The sequence below is a fragment of the Nothobranchius furzeri genome, chromosome 2 (assembly GCF_043380555.1).
Source record: "Nothobranchius furzeri strain GRZ-AD chromosome 2, NfurGRZ-RIMD1, whole genome shotgun sequence".
NCBI classification, from domain to species: Eukaryota; Metazoa; Chordata; class Actinopteri; order Cyprinodontiformes; family Nothobranchiidae; genus Nothobranchius; species Nothobranchius furzeri.
Window position 1 is genome coordinate 98,270,045 of NC_091742.1, and position 16,159 is coordinate 98,286,203.

The 16,159-nt window shown below is 44.2% G+C and overlaps 3 protein-coding genes across 3 annotated transcripts in view; 1 reads left to right on the top strand and 2 right to left on the bottom strand.

The window, feature by feature from the left end:
* The window catches only part of LOC129162178 (oocyte zinc finger protein XlCOF6), an 849,318-nt gene that overhangs the window by 108,443 nt on the left and 724,716 nt on the right, over positions 1–16,159 (top strand). The window lies entirely within an intron of this gene.
* Positions 1–16,159, bottom strand: part of LOC107373377 (gastrula zinc finger protein XlCGF57.1) — a 147,227-nt gene that overhangs the window by 59,738 nt on the left and 71,330 nt on the right. The window lies entirely within an intron of this gene.
* LOC129160564 (zinc finger and SCAN domain-containing protein 31) overlaps positions 1–16,159 on the bottom strand; it is a 43,487-nt gene that overhangs the window by 19,660 nt on the left and 7,668 nt on the right. The gene's annotated exons all lie outside the window — the stretch shown is intronic.

Consider the following 16,159-nt stretch of genomic DNA (forward strand, 5'->3'; position numbering starts at 1 on the left):
ACAGCATAAAAACACAAATGAAAATACACACAGACAGAATTACAGCTTAGAGCTAAAGGAGAAGACAAAGTTACAGCGCAGATCACAGTGGAGACGATGCACGATAAGAAACAATCCATGTAAAGGCTGATGAGTACATTAGGGTTTTAGTTTTGATTTAAACAACACTAGGGTTGGGGCACATCTGAGGTCATGGGGAAGCTGTTTCCATATGTGAGCAGCATAGTAACTAAATGCATCTCCACCATGTTTGGTTTTGACCCGAGGTTCTACCAGCGGATTGTTTCCAAGGGATCTCAGAGCCCTATTGGGTGTATATACAGGAATGAGATCAGACATGTATTTTGGTCCCATGTCATTGAGTGATTTATAAACTAGTAGGAGCACTTTGAAGCCTATACTGTAGTTTACTGGCAACCAGGGTAGGGATGCGCTCCGTTCTCTTAGTTCTTGTTAAGACTCTAGCAGCAGAATTCTGAACAAGCTGCAGCTGCTTCACAGCTTTTTGGAAAGACCAGTTAGGAGACCATTGCAGTAGTCCAGCCGACTAGAAATAAAAGCATGAATACGTTTCTCTAAGTCTGGTCTGGACATGAGACCTCTGACTCTTGATGTTTGATGAAGGTGATAAAACGCGGATTTAGTCATAGCCTTAGTATGTCCAGAGAAGCTCAAGTCTGAGTCAATGATAACACCAAGATTTCGTGAGTCCAGCGGCCGACAGTCACTAGGTGATAGGGCTAGGTAGATCTGGGTGTCATCAGCATATGATAGGCTATGTTGTTATTAAGTATGACTTGACCCAGGGGGTTACATGTAAAGATTAATGAGTAGTGGTCCTAGAACTGAGCCTTGGGGGACCCCACATATGGTGATCCACTTTGATTGGTAGTCCCTAATAGAGACAACATAGCCCCTGTCTTTGAGCTAAGACTGGAACCAGCCAAGCACTGTGCCCGATAGTCCCACTCAGTTTGTGCGTCTGTCCAGAAGGGTGTTATGGTCCACAGTATCAAAAGCTGCACTGAGGTCGAGCATCATCAGGACAGACGCTTTAACTGAATCAGTGTTGAGACGAATGTTGTTTAATAACTTCATCAGTGCAGTCTCTGTGCTGTGGTGCTGTCTAAAGCCTGACTGAAGACCGTCCATAATGTTATTTGATTCTAAATAATTGTTTATTATTTGTTTATTATCATTACCGCCTTTTCAATGACTTTTTCATCAGAAGGAGATTAGAGATCTGTCTGTAGTTGTTCAACACTGAGGGATCTAGTTTCCTCTTCTTTAGAAGGGTTTCACTGCAGCAGTTTTCAGTGGTTTAGGGGAAATACCTGATGTTAAAGAGCAGTTAACAGATTCCAGTACCTCAGCTTTTAGGCAACTAAAACATTTTTAAAGAAGTTTGTAGGCAGGCTGTCCAGACAGCAGGTAGAGGAATTTATAATAATAATAATAATAATAATAATACATTTTATTTAAAAGTGCCTTTCAGAACACCCAAGGTCACTTGACAGAAAACACGTAATAAAATACAACAATAATAAAACCCAAACAAGAAAAAACAAAGAGAGAAACAGTTCAATAAAATCAGAGGTTGTAGGCAGATTTAAACATATGTGTTTTGAGTTTTGTTTTGAAATGGGTAAAACTGTCGATGTTGCTGATGTCTGGGGGAAGTGAGTTCCAGAGACGGGGAGCAGAGCGGCTGAAAGCTCTGCTCCCCATGGTAGCGAGACGGGCAGAAGGAACCGCAAGATGGATGGAAGAAGAAGATCTGAGTGAACGGGATGGGGTGTGAATACTTATAAGGTCTGAGATATACGGAGGAGAGAGGTTGTGGATTGCTTTGAAGGTATGAAGGAGAATTTTGAAGATGGACCTGAATTTAACTGGGAGCCAGTGAAGCTGCTGGAGAACCGGGGTGATGTGGTGAAAGGAAGGGGTTCTGGTGATAATACGAGCTGCTGAATTCTGGACCAGTTGCAGTTTATGAAGGAGTTTGTTGGGGAGACCATAAAGAAGTGAATTGCAATAGTCGATACGGGAGGTGACGAGGCTGTGGACGAGAATGGCGGCAGTGTGAGGGGTCAGTGAGGTACGGAGACGGTTTATGGAACGTAGATGGAAGTATGCTGACCGAATTATGTTATTAATGTGAGCTTGAAAAGAAAGTGAGCTGTCGAGGATGACACCCAGACTCTTGACGTGAGGTGAGGGGGAGACTATGGCGCTGTCAATAGTTAAAGAAAAGCTGTCAGATGTTGAGAGGGTGGATTTAGTGCCAACTAGAAGAAGTTCAGTTTTATTGCCGTTGAGTTTGAGGAAATTAGAGGTGAACCATGATTTGATTTCTGAGAGGCAAAGTGTAAGGGAGGATGGTGGGAGAGTTGAGTTGGGCTTACTGGAAATGTAGAGCTGGGTGTCATCCGCGAAGCAGTGAAACTGGATATTGAATATACGGAAGATTTTGCCGATAGGGAGGAGATATACTATGAAGAGGAGGGGCCCCAGGACAGAGCCCTGGGGAACACCTGACTTGACTGAGGAGGGTTCTGAGGAAAAGGATTTTAACTGGATGAACTGAGTGCGGCCAGTAAGGTAAGATTGAAACCAGCGGAGGGGGGTGTGAGTGATGCCTAAGGAAGAGAGTCTATTAAGGAGGATGGGATGAGAAATGGTGTCAAAGGCCGCACTCAGATCGAGGAGAATGAGAATAGAGATTAAACCAGAGTCAGCAGCAATGAGTAGGTCGTTAGTGATCTTGATGAGAGCTGTTTCTGTGCTGTGGTGGGGATGGAAGCCAGACTGAAACTGTTCATAAAGGTTATTGCGGGTGAGATGGGAATGGAGCTGAGATGCAACAGTTTTCTCTAGGACTTTGGAAATGAAGGGAAGATGGGAAATGGGACGGAGGTTATTGAAATCATTGGGATCTAAACCAGGTTTTTTTAGAATAGGGCTGACTGAAGCGGATTTGAATAGGGAGGGGACCGTACCAGAGGATAGTGAGGAATGAATAATGGCTGTTATAAAAGGGAGCAGAGAAGAAAGGCAGGATTTAACTAAAACTGTTGGAATAGGGTCAAGTTGACAGGTGGAAGGTTTGGATTCGGTGATGTAATCTAATATTTCTGAGGGATGGGGAAGTTCAAAGGAGGAGAACTGAATGGAGGGTTCAAATAATTCAGGAGAGGGAGGGGAGGAATGAGGTAAAGAGAGATGGATTCTATTGACCTTATTAAAAAACTGAAGGAGAGAGTTACAGGTTTATGAAGAGTAAAGATGGATGGGTAAGGAGTCGGGAGGCTGAAAAATGCTGTTCATGATGGAAAATGATGCCTTAGTGTTGCTGGAGTTGGACGAGATGAGACCGGAGTAATACTGAGATTTGGCATGGGAGATGGAGTCCTTGTAGAGAGAAATCTGAGCAGAATATAAGTCTTTATGGATGGTGAGACCGGTTTTCTTGTAGAGTCTTTTAAGCCTCCGGTTGGTAGCTTTCAAGGAGCGTAGGGCAGGGGTGAACCATGGAGCAGACCGAGTAAAATATACAGAGCGGGATTTGATGGGAGCAAATGAATTAAGGATAGAAACCAGACCGTTATTGTACTGAATGACAAGATCATCGGGAGTAGAGGACAAATTAGGGGTCAAGGTGGCAAAACTGGAGGACAGGGAGGCTAGATCAATGTCCTTAATATTACGAAAAGAAATGACACGTGGTGACTTGATGATGGAGAGACGGAGGGGAACAGAAAAGGAGATGAGGAAGTGGTCCGTGAAAGGGAGCGGGTCAGCTGTACAGTTGGAGGGGGTCAGGCCGGAGCAGCAGATTAAATCCAGGGTGTGACCTTTAATGTGAGTGGGAAAATTGACATATTGATGAAAACTGAGGCTGTCCAAAGATGAGGAGACGTCTTTGCTGAGGGGGAGGGCCATATTGTCCATATGAATATTAAAATCACCAAGTAAAATTATATTTGGGGAAAGGGCGGACAGATGGGATAAAAGAGCAGAGAGTTCATTTAAAAACTCAGGGCTGAACTTGGGGGGACGATAAACAGTCACAATTATTGTGGGGGTCGGGCCGGAGAGTTGACAGGCGAGGCATTCGAGAGTGGTGAGAGGAGGAAGGCTTACGGGAAGGACCTTCCAAGTCTCGCGATAGAGTATCACGAGACCACCGCCGCGGCCCGACCCACGTGGTTTGGAGAGGTAAACAAATCCGGGAGGAGTACAGTCATTGAGTTGTGAGAAATCGCTGGGTTGTTGCCATGTTTCGTTCAGACAAAGAAAGTTTAGCTTATGGTCACTGATGGTATCTTGGAGGAGATGTCCTTTACCAGAGAGGGAGCGAATGTTGAGAAGACCAAAATTTGCAGTGCGGAAGTCCCTGGCGACAGGAGCATTAGCCCGACTAGCCAGCCGGGCTAACACGCTGGAGTCGGCAGCTCGGCAGGTATTCCTGGGTAGCCGCCGGCTAGTCGTGGACCAGAAGGAGGGTATTGCTTTGGAGCCGTCGAGATGGAGGTTCCGCCGGGACCCCCGATGGATATACCGACGGCGAGGCTGGAAGGTGATGTCGGGGAAGAGGCACAGAGCTGGTGGTGGAGATCCGGAGTAGTGAAAGCGGAGGTTGAAGAGCTCCACCGCCGAGTACTGGAGAAGGCCATCCACGGAAAGAAGAATGAGCGACAGGATGATCCAGGCCAGTGAGAGGCACAGAGAAATCCTGCTGGACCACATTATGGAGTGGAGCAGGGAGGTGGTGACGTGGAACCAGAACGCAAGCTGAGCAGGTAGGTGAAAATGAGTTTTCACCGACACAGGGATATGACTCGGGTGAAAAAGAAAAAAAAAAACACAAAAAGTTTGTTTTGCCGAGGAGCAGCGGCAGCGAGACGCGCCAGCGTTCACTCAACCGGAACCAGAAGTGATTTAGGGTCTTTACTACGTCATTCAGTGTTTTAGTACTAATCAGGCTGAAAGCCGGCATTGTGACCAGGTTGTTGCTGTGTGGCTGTGTCCGTGGTCTGGTTGTGTTAGCTGATTTAGAGGAATGAATGGCTAATCTAATATTTGTTATTTTTTCATTGAAGAAAGATGCTAACTCATCACATCTGGTCTGAGATATGAAGTCCGGGGCTAACTGTGCTGGGAGACTAGTTAGCCTCTCGACAGTTGCAAACAGAACATGGGAACTGTTAATATTATCATTGATGACTTTTGAGAAAAATGCTTGTCTCGCCTTTTCAATCTCCGCATTAAAAGTACGCAGCTGCATTCTGAAGGTCTGATAGTTATCTGGTAGATTACTTTTCCTGAATCGGCGCTCTGCTTTTCTACATTCTCGCTTTGATTAGTAACAGATCTAGAGAACCTCCATGGAGCTTTCTGTTTGCCTGAAATCAATTTGACCTTTTCAGGTGCAATGGAATCAAGGACTTCAAGTGTTTTGGAGTTGAAGCTGGCTAAGAGTGAATCAACACAGCTGGATGTTGGACGTGTTGATAAGTTCATCTGTTCGGTAAAAGCTGAAGCAGCGTGGTCACCTATGGCCTTTTTTGTGAACAACTGTAGAATGAAGTGTAGCAGGTGAGACTGACATCTGTGAGAAAACACAGAAAGGATCAGATAGGCCCACATCTTTAACAATGTTTGACACAACAAGGTCTTTAGTTAAGATTAGGTCGAGACTGTGGCCCTGCTCGTGTGTTTGAGCATGGACATTTTGTTTAAGGTCAAACAACTCAAGCATATCAAGAAATTGTTCTGCAGATTTGCTGGTAGTGTTATCAACATACATATTAATGTCACCACTTATGATAAGGTGTGTGTAATCTATAGGAGAAGACAGAAAGGAGCTCAGTAAAATCATCTATGAAAGTTCTAGAAGGCCCTGGTGGTCTATAGATGACAAGTGCTAATACCTTAGGTGTACCTTTAACTTCGAAGCAAAGATATTCAAAAGAGTCATAGTAACTGCACACTACCTGATTACAAATGAATCGGTCTCCGTTCAAAGATAGAAGCAACACCTCCTCCCCTCCTATCAGGACGAGAGGCTTCAATGAGAACTGGTGCACAGGTACTACTGGTGCACAGGTACTATCAGATAACCACATTTCTGTCAGGAAGATGGCATCTAGATTGTGAGAGGAGATGAGAACATTTACTAGAAATGACTTATTACTGAGAGATCTAACATTTAACAAAGCCACCTTCATTGATGTAACTGGAGGACATTGAGTTGGATTAGGTTGATAAGGAACTGTTATCAGGTACTTAGGATTATGTGCTCGAGAAGGCACTTTCAGTCTTGCAGGGATTATGACAGGAGTAGGCAAAGTAAAGATTTCGTCAGGTCCACATTTGTTCTGGAAACATTTATAAGTGTTATATTTCCCAAAATCTGGACCCAGCCGTCCTCAGACACAAGAAGTAGACGGTTCTCCAGAGGTGATTGGAGCGAGTGAGGTAACATGTGGACAGTGGGCTGGGGGTGGGGGGTGGGGGGTGAGATTAGGTGGATAGGGAGGTGGAAATCTGACTCGTCTCACTGATGGATAACGACTCATGAGCCCTTTTCAGAGACATTCTGGAACATTTGTGGACAATTCAATCCGGTTTTTAACTGGAACTGTATTTTCAGACACACCACTTTTGTACCGGAACTTGTCCTTTCGGCTGCGTTCACACAGCAGGGAAAAGTTCCAGATGTCTGACGGCGGCGGGGGGTGGGGGGTGGTAGAATCAGACTTAAGTTAAGAAGAAGAAGAAGAAGAAAATATCATTTCTATAGCACCTCTCAAGATAAAAATCACGAGGCGCTTAAACATAATTCTGCGCACACGAAGACGCATAAGAGACCTGGATGATGAAGCTCAATGGTTAAAGGAATCACTGAAGCGGTGTGAAGCGCTCCGTCGCGCGTCTAGATGATACCATAGGAGGCGAGCTGCCATGGTTCGCCGCATGCTACAGGAGCGAGCTATCTAGGTGCGCACAGCGTCCCTCGGTCCCCTCCTCCTCCCCCTCCCCCTTGTCCGGAACTCTACCTCACCAGTCTGAAGCAGCCACCCTGTCCGTAACAAGTCCGGACCTGTTACTAGGGGCTTCGTCCGGTTAAATTCCGGAACACGTTATCCGGATGTTTGTATTCAGACACAAAGGTCTTACGGACAGAGTCCGGAACATTTCCGTTTTTCATGGCCTGTCTGAAGGGGGCTATGGTGGCACCGGCGAGCAGAGGGGGGAGGAGGAAGGGGGTAGAGCTGTGAGGCTGTTCGTGATCTTCATGTCTGGGAACATTCAGTGTGTTATCAGCAGCTGTAGCTTTGCTGGTGTGGAGTGGTGGTCCGTGAGAGTAGGAAGATGGTGCTGACTGTTGAATGCATTTCTCATGCCTTTCCTTGTTGGGGGAAGCACCTCCAAATCTGAGACCATGGTTCTCGACCGGAAAAGGGTGGCTTGCCACCTCCGGGTCGGGGGAGAGGTCCTACCTCAAGTGGAGGAGTTTAAGTATCTCGGGGTCTTGTTCACGAGTGAGGGTAGGAGGGATCGGGAGATCGACAGGCGGATTGGTTCGGCGTCTGCAGTGATGCGGACGCTGAGCCGATCTGTCGTGGGGAAGAGGGAGCTGAGCCAGAAAGCCAGGCTCTCGATTTACCGGTCGATCTACGTCCCAATCCTCACCTATGGTCATGAGCTTTGGGTAATGACCGAAAGAACGAGATCGCGGATACAAGCGGCCGAAATGAGTTTCCTCCGTAGGGTGGCCGGGCTCAGCCTTAGAGATAGGGTGAGGAGCTCGGACATTCGGGAGGGACTCGGAGTAGAACCGCTGCTCCTCCGGATCGAAAGGAGCCAGTTGAGGTGGTTTGGGCATCTGGTCAGGATGCCTCCTGGACGCCTCCCCGGGGAGGTGTTTCGGGCATGTCCTGCCGGCAGAAGGCCCCCGGGTCGACCCAGGACACGTTGGAGAGGTTACATCTCCAATCTGGTCCGGGAACGCCTTGGGGTCCTGCCGGAGGAGCTGGTGGACAAGGCCAGGGAGAGGACGGCCTGGAGCTCCCTAGTTGGGATGCTGCCCCCGCGACCCGGACCCGGATAAGCGGAGGAAGACGAGACGAGACGAGAGGTTTCAACGACTTCTAGGCGAGAAAGAAGACGTTATTGAAAATCTGAGGAGAAGGACGGGAGCGTGACGTTATAGAGGAGTTGACGTCGGAACATGTCAGCAGCAAAGCACGTAGGGAGAAAGGTGAGTGTAGGACGAAGTCGAAGAAAAAAATCTTGTTGTAGACCCCTCAGTCAAATTAAAGAACGGTCCCGGAGATTTAAGAGGTGAAAGTTGGTGAGCCAAAAAGAAGATAAAGGACAGGAATGCGTGCAGGCAAGGCGGCAGGCAGGAGCTGGGAGCAACACGTCTGTACTCTCCGGCAGTCGGCAGTCCTGCATTTGAGGCGACTCTTTTTCTCAGACCTTCTCCGTAGCAGTCAGACTGGGACTGAGGCGACACTACAAACTGATTGGCCGGCTGAAATTACGCCTACCGCCTCACGTCTCCAAAAGCAGCACAGCTCATGTCCGCCTTTGTTTACCTTATAATGGAGGACGCCGCGGACTTTCCCGCACGTATTAAACTCCGCCCACAGGCTCGAGATTTCTGCATTACTGAGAAGTCCCTCAGATTTATACGTGAACACTACACTGCCCGTTCGAGACTGAACTCACACCATCCAGCGTGCCGACGCTAATGTGTAAGCAGCATTTAAATCCTCCATCAGATTTGTGCCTCTTCTAGTGTCATTTTAAAGGATTTTATTTATTTATTTTAGGGCCGGGACTTTTAACGCGTTAATTACGATTAATTAATTAGAAAAAAATAACGCGCTAAAAAAAATGTACGCATTTAATCGCAGTTTGCATTTCAAGCACGGCGGAACCTTTGTCATTGCACGTTTTCCTCGTAGACCGAATATCACTGATGCACACAACAATGCACAGTGGCTAATGGCTACTAAAACAAAATAAAAACAGAAAGAAGTTGCCTTGCTTGGACTGATGCGGGATTTAGGAAACACGTCCGCCTCTTTTCTTAACTTGGGGGGAAAAAAAACTTCCAGACAACAACGGAGTCCGTGTCGCGGACATTTTTCAGAGATCGTCTCTGCTGCAGCTGCCCGCCCGGTAGCACAGGAAACTTTACAAAAGTTGCGGTAAGCTATATTTTTTAACATTTACGTAACATCTGTGCAGCGCTGAAAGCACCAGACAGAATAATTCTTTGCCCTAACAGTAGTTTATGAAAGTAGTCACTCCGATAAACGAGAGGCACCTGGCTGCCGCTGGGAGAACGCTCCGTGTGCTCTGTAAACAATCACAAACAACGTGTCTTAAAGTTGAAAACAGAAGTTTAAGTTAAAACAGAAACACTCTGAAACTTTTCTGATGATTTTCTAAACAATTCTGTCGGGGAATTCTATGTTTCTGAGACAAGTCTCTGTCTAAACATCGCATGCATTACTATCTGGGCAGCAAGGAACGAGGAAGTTGTAGTCAGGCTGGAGATCACACCAGATTCGCTGCTGCAGGCGTGAATCTGCGGGTCTGCAGCATCCCCTTATTAACGTGAAAGCAGAACTTCACATGTAAGGAAGGTCCGCTCACCTGTTCGTTAGATCATTATTTCCTCGCCATGATCTTTTATCATCCCATCATCCTCCAGTCATCCAACTGGAACCAGTTAGTGTTCCTGATCATTCTCAGAATATGCCATGCCTGCTCTGGTGTTAAAAGTTAGTACATTTAAGTCCTAGACCATATTTGTGCCTGTTCTACTGTCATTTTGAAGGAATATTATTTAAATGTGTGTTTTTACTACATTATGAGTAGAAATGCTAATAAAAACTCCCAATTATACAAACAAGTGAAACTGGAAAAATTAGAATCTGGTGCAAAGTCAAATTTATTTCAGTAATTCAACTAGACAGAGAGACTATTTAAAGGCTCAGGAACCATTTGCAGGTGTTTTCTATTTGTAATTATAAATTTTAGTTGATTTGGGTTTTGTTTCATATCACACAGTGACATTTGAATAATTAAAATGCATTTTTTTATTAAAAGTTTTAGTTTACAGTAATAACCATGTCTAATGTTTGATTCTCTGTCTCATAATTTTAATTAAAAGTTTTACTTTGAGAGCACATTTTCCTGAACGATTAAAATGCGATTAATTGAGATTAATTAATTAATTAATTAATTAATTAATGGGGTAATTAACCATTACTAGATTAGCAGCAACAGAAATGCTACTAAAAACACACAATTATGTGAAGCTGGAAAAAATAGAATCCTGTGCAAAATGACATTTATTTCAGTACTTTAAATAGACTGAGAGACCATTTAAAGGCTCAGGAACATTTACAGGTGTTTCTACAGTAATTATACATTTTACCTTATTGGGGTCTTGTTAAATATCAGACAGTGACATTTTAATAGTCTAGATCAGTGCCATGCTCCTGTTTGTAGTTCCTCCTGTCAAGTGCCCATTTATTTCAATTATCCAGTTATACACAACACATTTGGACATTTATTTTATTATGTTCTAGGGAAGTCATGGTGACCAGTGTAGCAGTAAACCGCGGTACAAATGTTGACAACAACAATAACTGTCTTGTTTTTAAAATATATTATCTCAGTGAATTACCGTAGTGCAGTGCAGGCGCGGCGACCCTTACCAGCCACCGTCTCATCTGCTGAAGCTGTCGTACACGCGCACTTTGTAGTTTACCACTAGAACTCTCTTTAAGCTGAAGCTGAAATAACGGCCGAAGGAGGAGACGGCAGCACTCAGGACATCGATCAGCCCTCGAAGAAGACAAAGTTGGAAATATGGGCATATTTTGGATATCTGAAGAATGCCGTCTGACAGTTGCTAGAAGACGGCTATCCTGTTTGCAGCACGTTAGAGCTGAAACAACTAATCGATTTAATCGATTATTAAAATAGTTAACAACTTTTTTAGTCATCGATTAGTTGTTTAATAATCATATTTTACCGCATAAAGTCTATTTTTTTTACCACAATCTGACATCGGTTACAATCTGTTAAATTTGCCGCCAGTGTGTGGCAGTAATGAGCCACTGATCTACCAGTGGAGCCGTAGAAGAAGAAATGAGCCAATAAGTGCCCTCGGTTTTCATGACGTATCACGTTACTGACGCTCATCTTGCTGTGAGAGATGGCGGATCAACAAGAAATACGGAAGAAAAATAGAAGCGACAAAACTGAAGAGAAACCCCGGACAAAAACCTCACGAGTATGGGAGCACTTCACTAGATGCCTTGAAAAGACCGGTGACCTGCAAAATATGTAAAAACCATGGCACGACGGAAGCACGACGTCCCTAAGTGAACATTTGAGACGAAAACGTGGGGGCTGATGCAGCAGAGGAATGTCCGGTAAGTAACAGAAAATAAACAAGCTAACGCAGATCAAATTTGGGACTTAGTGTTAGCTGAGTTCGTTATAGTGGATGTTAAACATGTTTTTTTTTTTTTGCCGCGTCAGTTTACGGTGTTCTACTTCTGATTGACTAGATGCAATCGTGAATCTCCGTGTTGTGTATCATGTGCTTGCCAAATTTAGCACGTCTGTTTATAAGAATGTTCTTGTTAAGAGAAAAACGGCACAAACCCATAACTGTCTTCCTTATTCAAAAAAGGACAACTCCGCGGAGAAAAATATACAGACGAGCTGTGTCCAGGTGAATATAACGCGGCAATGTTGTACGCTTTCAATTTTTAAATACAGGAGAAATTCAGAAAGTCCTTTTTTTAACTATTAAAAGGCTGTTTTACCGTCTAACGCTGTAAAATGCCTCACAACACATTTTTGTCAAAATAAATGATCACTGTATATTGTTAATTAATTCAAATAATGTAATATTGATTTAGTGTTGTAGTGTGTGTGCTGCTTTATTTTATATGTGTACTTAATTCAGTTTATTTGTGTTGCAGAAAAAAACAAGCAACGATGGACAACTACATGGGGAACAAGACACTCACCACCAGCAATGCATAACACTTACAAACTCTAGTCTAGATTGTAACTACAGGGGTCCAACAAAGAATGGCCACGCATCATACTGATGTCTTCGGATGTTTATTTTGCTCTCTCTCTCTCTCCCTCTCTCTATTATCTTCAGACACCGTGAAAACTGAAGAAACACAAATTTTACACCATAACTGTTTTAACTTATCAGTCTCTCATACCATTGTCCATAACAGTCTCGTGCAAGCAGAACAGAAAGAAAATGCGCAATAATGAATCACAAAAATGTCCTCTCATTACCAGTGTAGAACACATATGCAACATTATACAAACATTATACATGAAACCATACCGTGTGCGCCTCGTGGACCACATGCAGAATGACATTAACGTCGAGGCTGTAGACGCATCTGTAGCCATGTATCCATGCTATGGTTGCTATGGTAGCGCTGTCAAACAAACTCTGATCATGTGACCATTACAAAGTCTACCCCCTACAAACTTTACAGCACGTTACATATTTAACAAACCCATATTTTGTAATCACATATTTTTAGACATGTTTTTTAAATCAATGTTACACTTTTATCATCTTATCTAGTAATTAAATGAACCAAATTAAGCATCTCTCTATCACAGAAACATTTGAAATAAACAACTTTATTTTAACTGTCTCAGGGACAGTTAAACTCCCACCAAATTACTAAGATTTATGAACTGTTAATAATTTGAATAAATCTAGAAATTTTCAGAACCAAACAGTACTTAATTGTGATAATCTTGCAAGTCAAGTCTAACACTTTAACCATCCCATATACATTTACAGAAGTTCCACTGGAACATTCTAATTACTCTCTATTAGGACCACTAATTTATGTATAGGGCGTTCAAGAGTGGATGGTTTATTGAGCCTTTCACCCTCTTTCGATAGTTTTCTGTTTCCTAGTTGTATTCTGGCTTTCCGAACCAGACCGTCTTCATCTTTGCAAACATCCAGTACTCTCCCAAGCTTCCATTCACTGCGAGGGATTCCTTCTTCTTTCACAATGACAATGTCGTCTATTCTAACATTTCGTCTTGGGGAGTGCCAGCGTTGTCTTAATGTGATATTTGAGAGGTACTCATTCCTCCATCTACTCCAGAATTGCTCTGCCAAATATTGAACTCTGCGCCACCTTTTTCTGGCATACAGATCTTCTGGCACAAATTTTCCAGGTGGAGGCAGTGGTACAGAGGTTTTCATGGTGAGTAAATGGTTTGGGGTGAGTGGCTCTAAGCCTTTGGGATCACTGATGCTGTCTGTGGTAAGAGGACGGCTATTAACAATCGACATGGCTTCATAGAAAAATGTTCTCAAAGAAGCATCATCTAATCTTCCAGCACTCTGTGAAAGGACCTTGGTTAAGACGCCCCTGACTGTCCTTATCTGCCGTTCCCAAACACCTCCCATATGACTGGCTTCAGGCACATTCATGACAAAGTCACACTGTTTCCTGGCCAGGTAAGCAGACAGTCTGTCCTTATCTACTTCCCTTAAGGCCTCTGTCAGTTCATTTTTTGCCCCAACAAAGTTTGTTCCTTGATCAGATCTGATTTGTCTGATGGCTCCACGAATAGCTATAAAACACCGTAAAGCATTTATGAAGGCATCTGTCGTGAGATCTTCCAACATTTCTATGTGGATTGATCTAGAGGACAAACAAGAGAATAGAAGACCATATCTCTTAAAGTCCTTGCGGTTTTGCTTAGTATGGAAAGGTCCAAAACAATCCATCCCGCAATAGGAAAATGGTGGTGAGGGTTCAACACGAGCTGCCGGTAAATCAGCCATCCTTTGTGTTTCTGTTGGCCTGCGAACTCTCCTGCATGTAACACATTGCTTAATGTGATTAGCTACAACTTTGCTCCCACCAATAACCCAGAAACCATTTGCTCTTAGTTCATTAAGTGTCTGTCCTCTGCCTTGATGCTGGGTTTTCTCATGGCACTGATCTAAAATCAGGTGAGTAACTATGCCATGTTTGGGTAGGATTATTGGATGCCTCAAGTCAAGCGGTAAGGAAGCCTTCCTTAACCGCCCTCCTACCCTGAGAACACCATCTTGCAATATTGGGTCAAGTTGGTACAAAGGATGGCTCTGTGGTAATTTACTGTGGCTCAGTGTTTTTATTTCCTCCTTGAAAGCATCTTCTTGTGCTAATTTTATAAGCACATGACTTGCTTTTCTCCTATCTTCCACATTTATACTCTTTGTTGCATTGGCTCTTTTGGCTAGTTGCTGAATCCTAGCAACTACATTTACTGCTGTATGCCATTTTGAGAACCTTTTGAGTCTCTCCAAGAAGTTCCTGTCCTCTACTACCTTTGAATGTAGTATTTGTGTCATTTTGACCTCTGGATCACCTACCAGAAGGTCTGGAGTTGAGTCTGGTGTGACAAACCCTCTTTCCCACAGGAAATGAGGTCCAGTGAGCCAATTTGAACTGATCAGTTCTGCCACTGTGAGGCCTCTGGAAGCGTGATCCGCTGGATTTTGATTGGTGTCAACATAGTGCCACTGTGCTGGATCAGTTGCTTCTCTGATTCTTTGCACTCTATTAGCAACAAAAACATGAAATCTGCGGGCTTCATTGTTAATGTAGCCCAAAACCACCCGTGAATCAGACCAGAAATACTCTTGATCAATTTTGAGCTCCAGTTCCTCTTTTAGCATTCTGCTGACTGCTGCAGACACCACTGCTGCTGTTATTTCCAGCCTTGGTATGGTTACAACTCTCGTGGGTGCAACTCGTGCTTTGCCCATGACTAAGGAGCAATGCACTCTGTCTTCACTCATCACCCGGACATATGAGCACTGACCATACCCGCGATTGCTCGCATCTGAAAAGTGGTGGAGTTCTATTCTTTGGACTTTTCCAAGGTTTTCAGGTACAAAGCTTCTTGGGATTTGGAGTTGCTGCAGGTTCTTCAGATCAGTGACCCAACTCTCCCATTGTGGCTTCAATTCACCAGGCAGTGGCTCATCCCATCCAATGTTCTTTAGACACATTTCCTGTAGAATTTTCTTTCCTATTAGAAGGAAAGGAGCCAAGAAGCCTAATGGGTCAAACACAAAGGCGATGATGGAAAGAATTCCATGTCGTGATACTGGTTTCTCCTCCAGGGCAACTTTAAAGGAGAAGGTGTCACTGCTTACACTCCACCTTACTCCCAACACAGTCTGAACTGGGAGTTCATGATGACTGATGTCCACATCCTGGGCTCCACTAGCTCGTTCACTATTTGGAATTGACTCCAGGACTTCTCTGTTGTTGGATATGAACTTGTGAAGTCGTAATCTTGCCTTTGCACACACCTTCCGCACATCTCTCACTACTTCAATGGCTGCATTCACAGTATTTACACTGACTAGCCCATCATCAACATAGAAGCTACTTCTGATGAAGTTGGCTGCTGTCGGATGTTCCCTTTCATTTTGGCTCGCAAGATACTTCATTGCATAATTTGCGCAGCCTGGTGAGGATGCTGCCCCGAAAAGATGGACTTTCATGCGATATTCTTTTGGCTCTGTGTTTGTTTCACCGTTTTCCCACCACAGGAATCGCAAGTAATTTCTGTCTTCTCTGTTTACATGAAATCTGTGAAACATCTTCTCTACATCACAGATTATTGCAATAGGGTGTTGGCGAAATCTGCAGAGTACTCCAGTCAAACTGTTGATGAGGTCCGGTCCGGTCAAGAGGTTATCATTCAGAGCTGTGCCACTGTACTTTGCAGAGCAGTCAAACACAACCCTGATTTTTTCTGGTTTTCTTGGGTGATAGATGCCTTCATGTGGAATGTACCACGTATTTCCTTCTCTGGGATCATCTTCAGCTCTTTCAGCATCACCTTCCTTGAAGACATTGTCCATGAACCTTACATAATCGTCCTTAAATTTGGGGTTTTTCTCAAACTTCCCTTTCAGGTGCTTAAGTCGCACCAGAGCCAGACGCTTATTTTCTGGCAGCTGAGGGCGTGCCTTAAAGGGAAGTGGCATCTCTAGGTGCCCATCAGCATTCTGGTGTATTTCCTCATTTAGCAGATGCATGAACTGGAT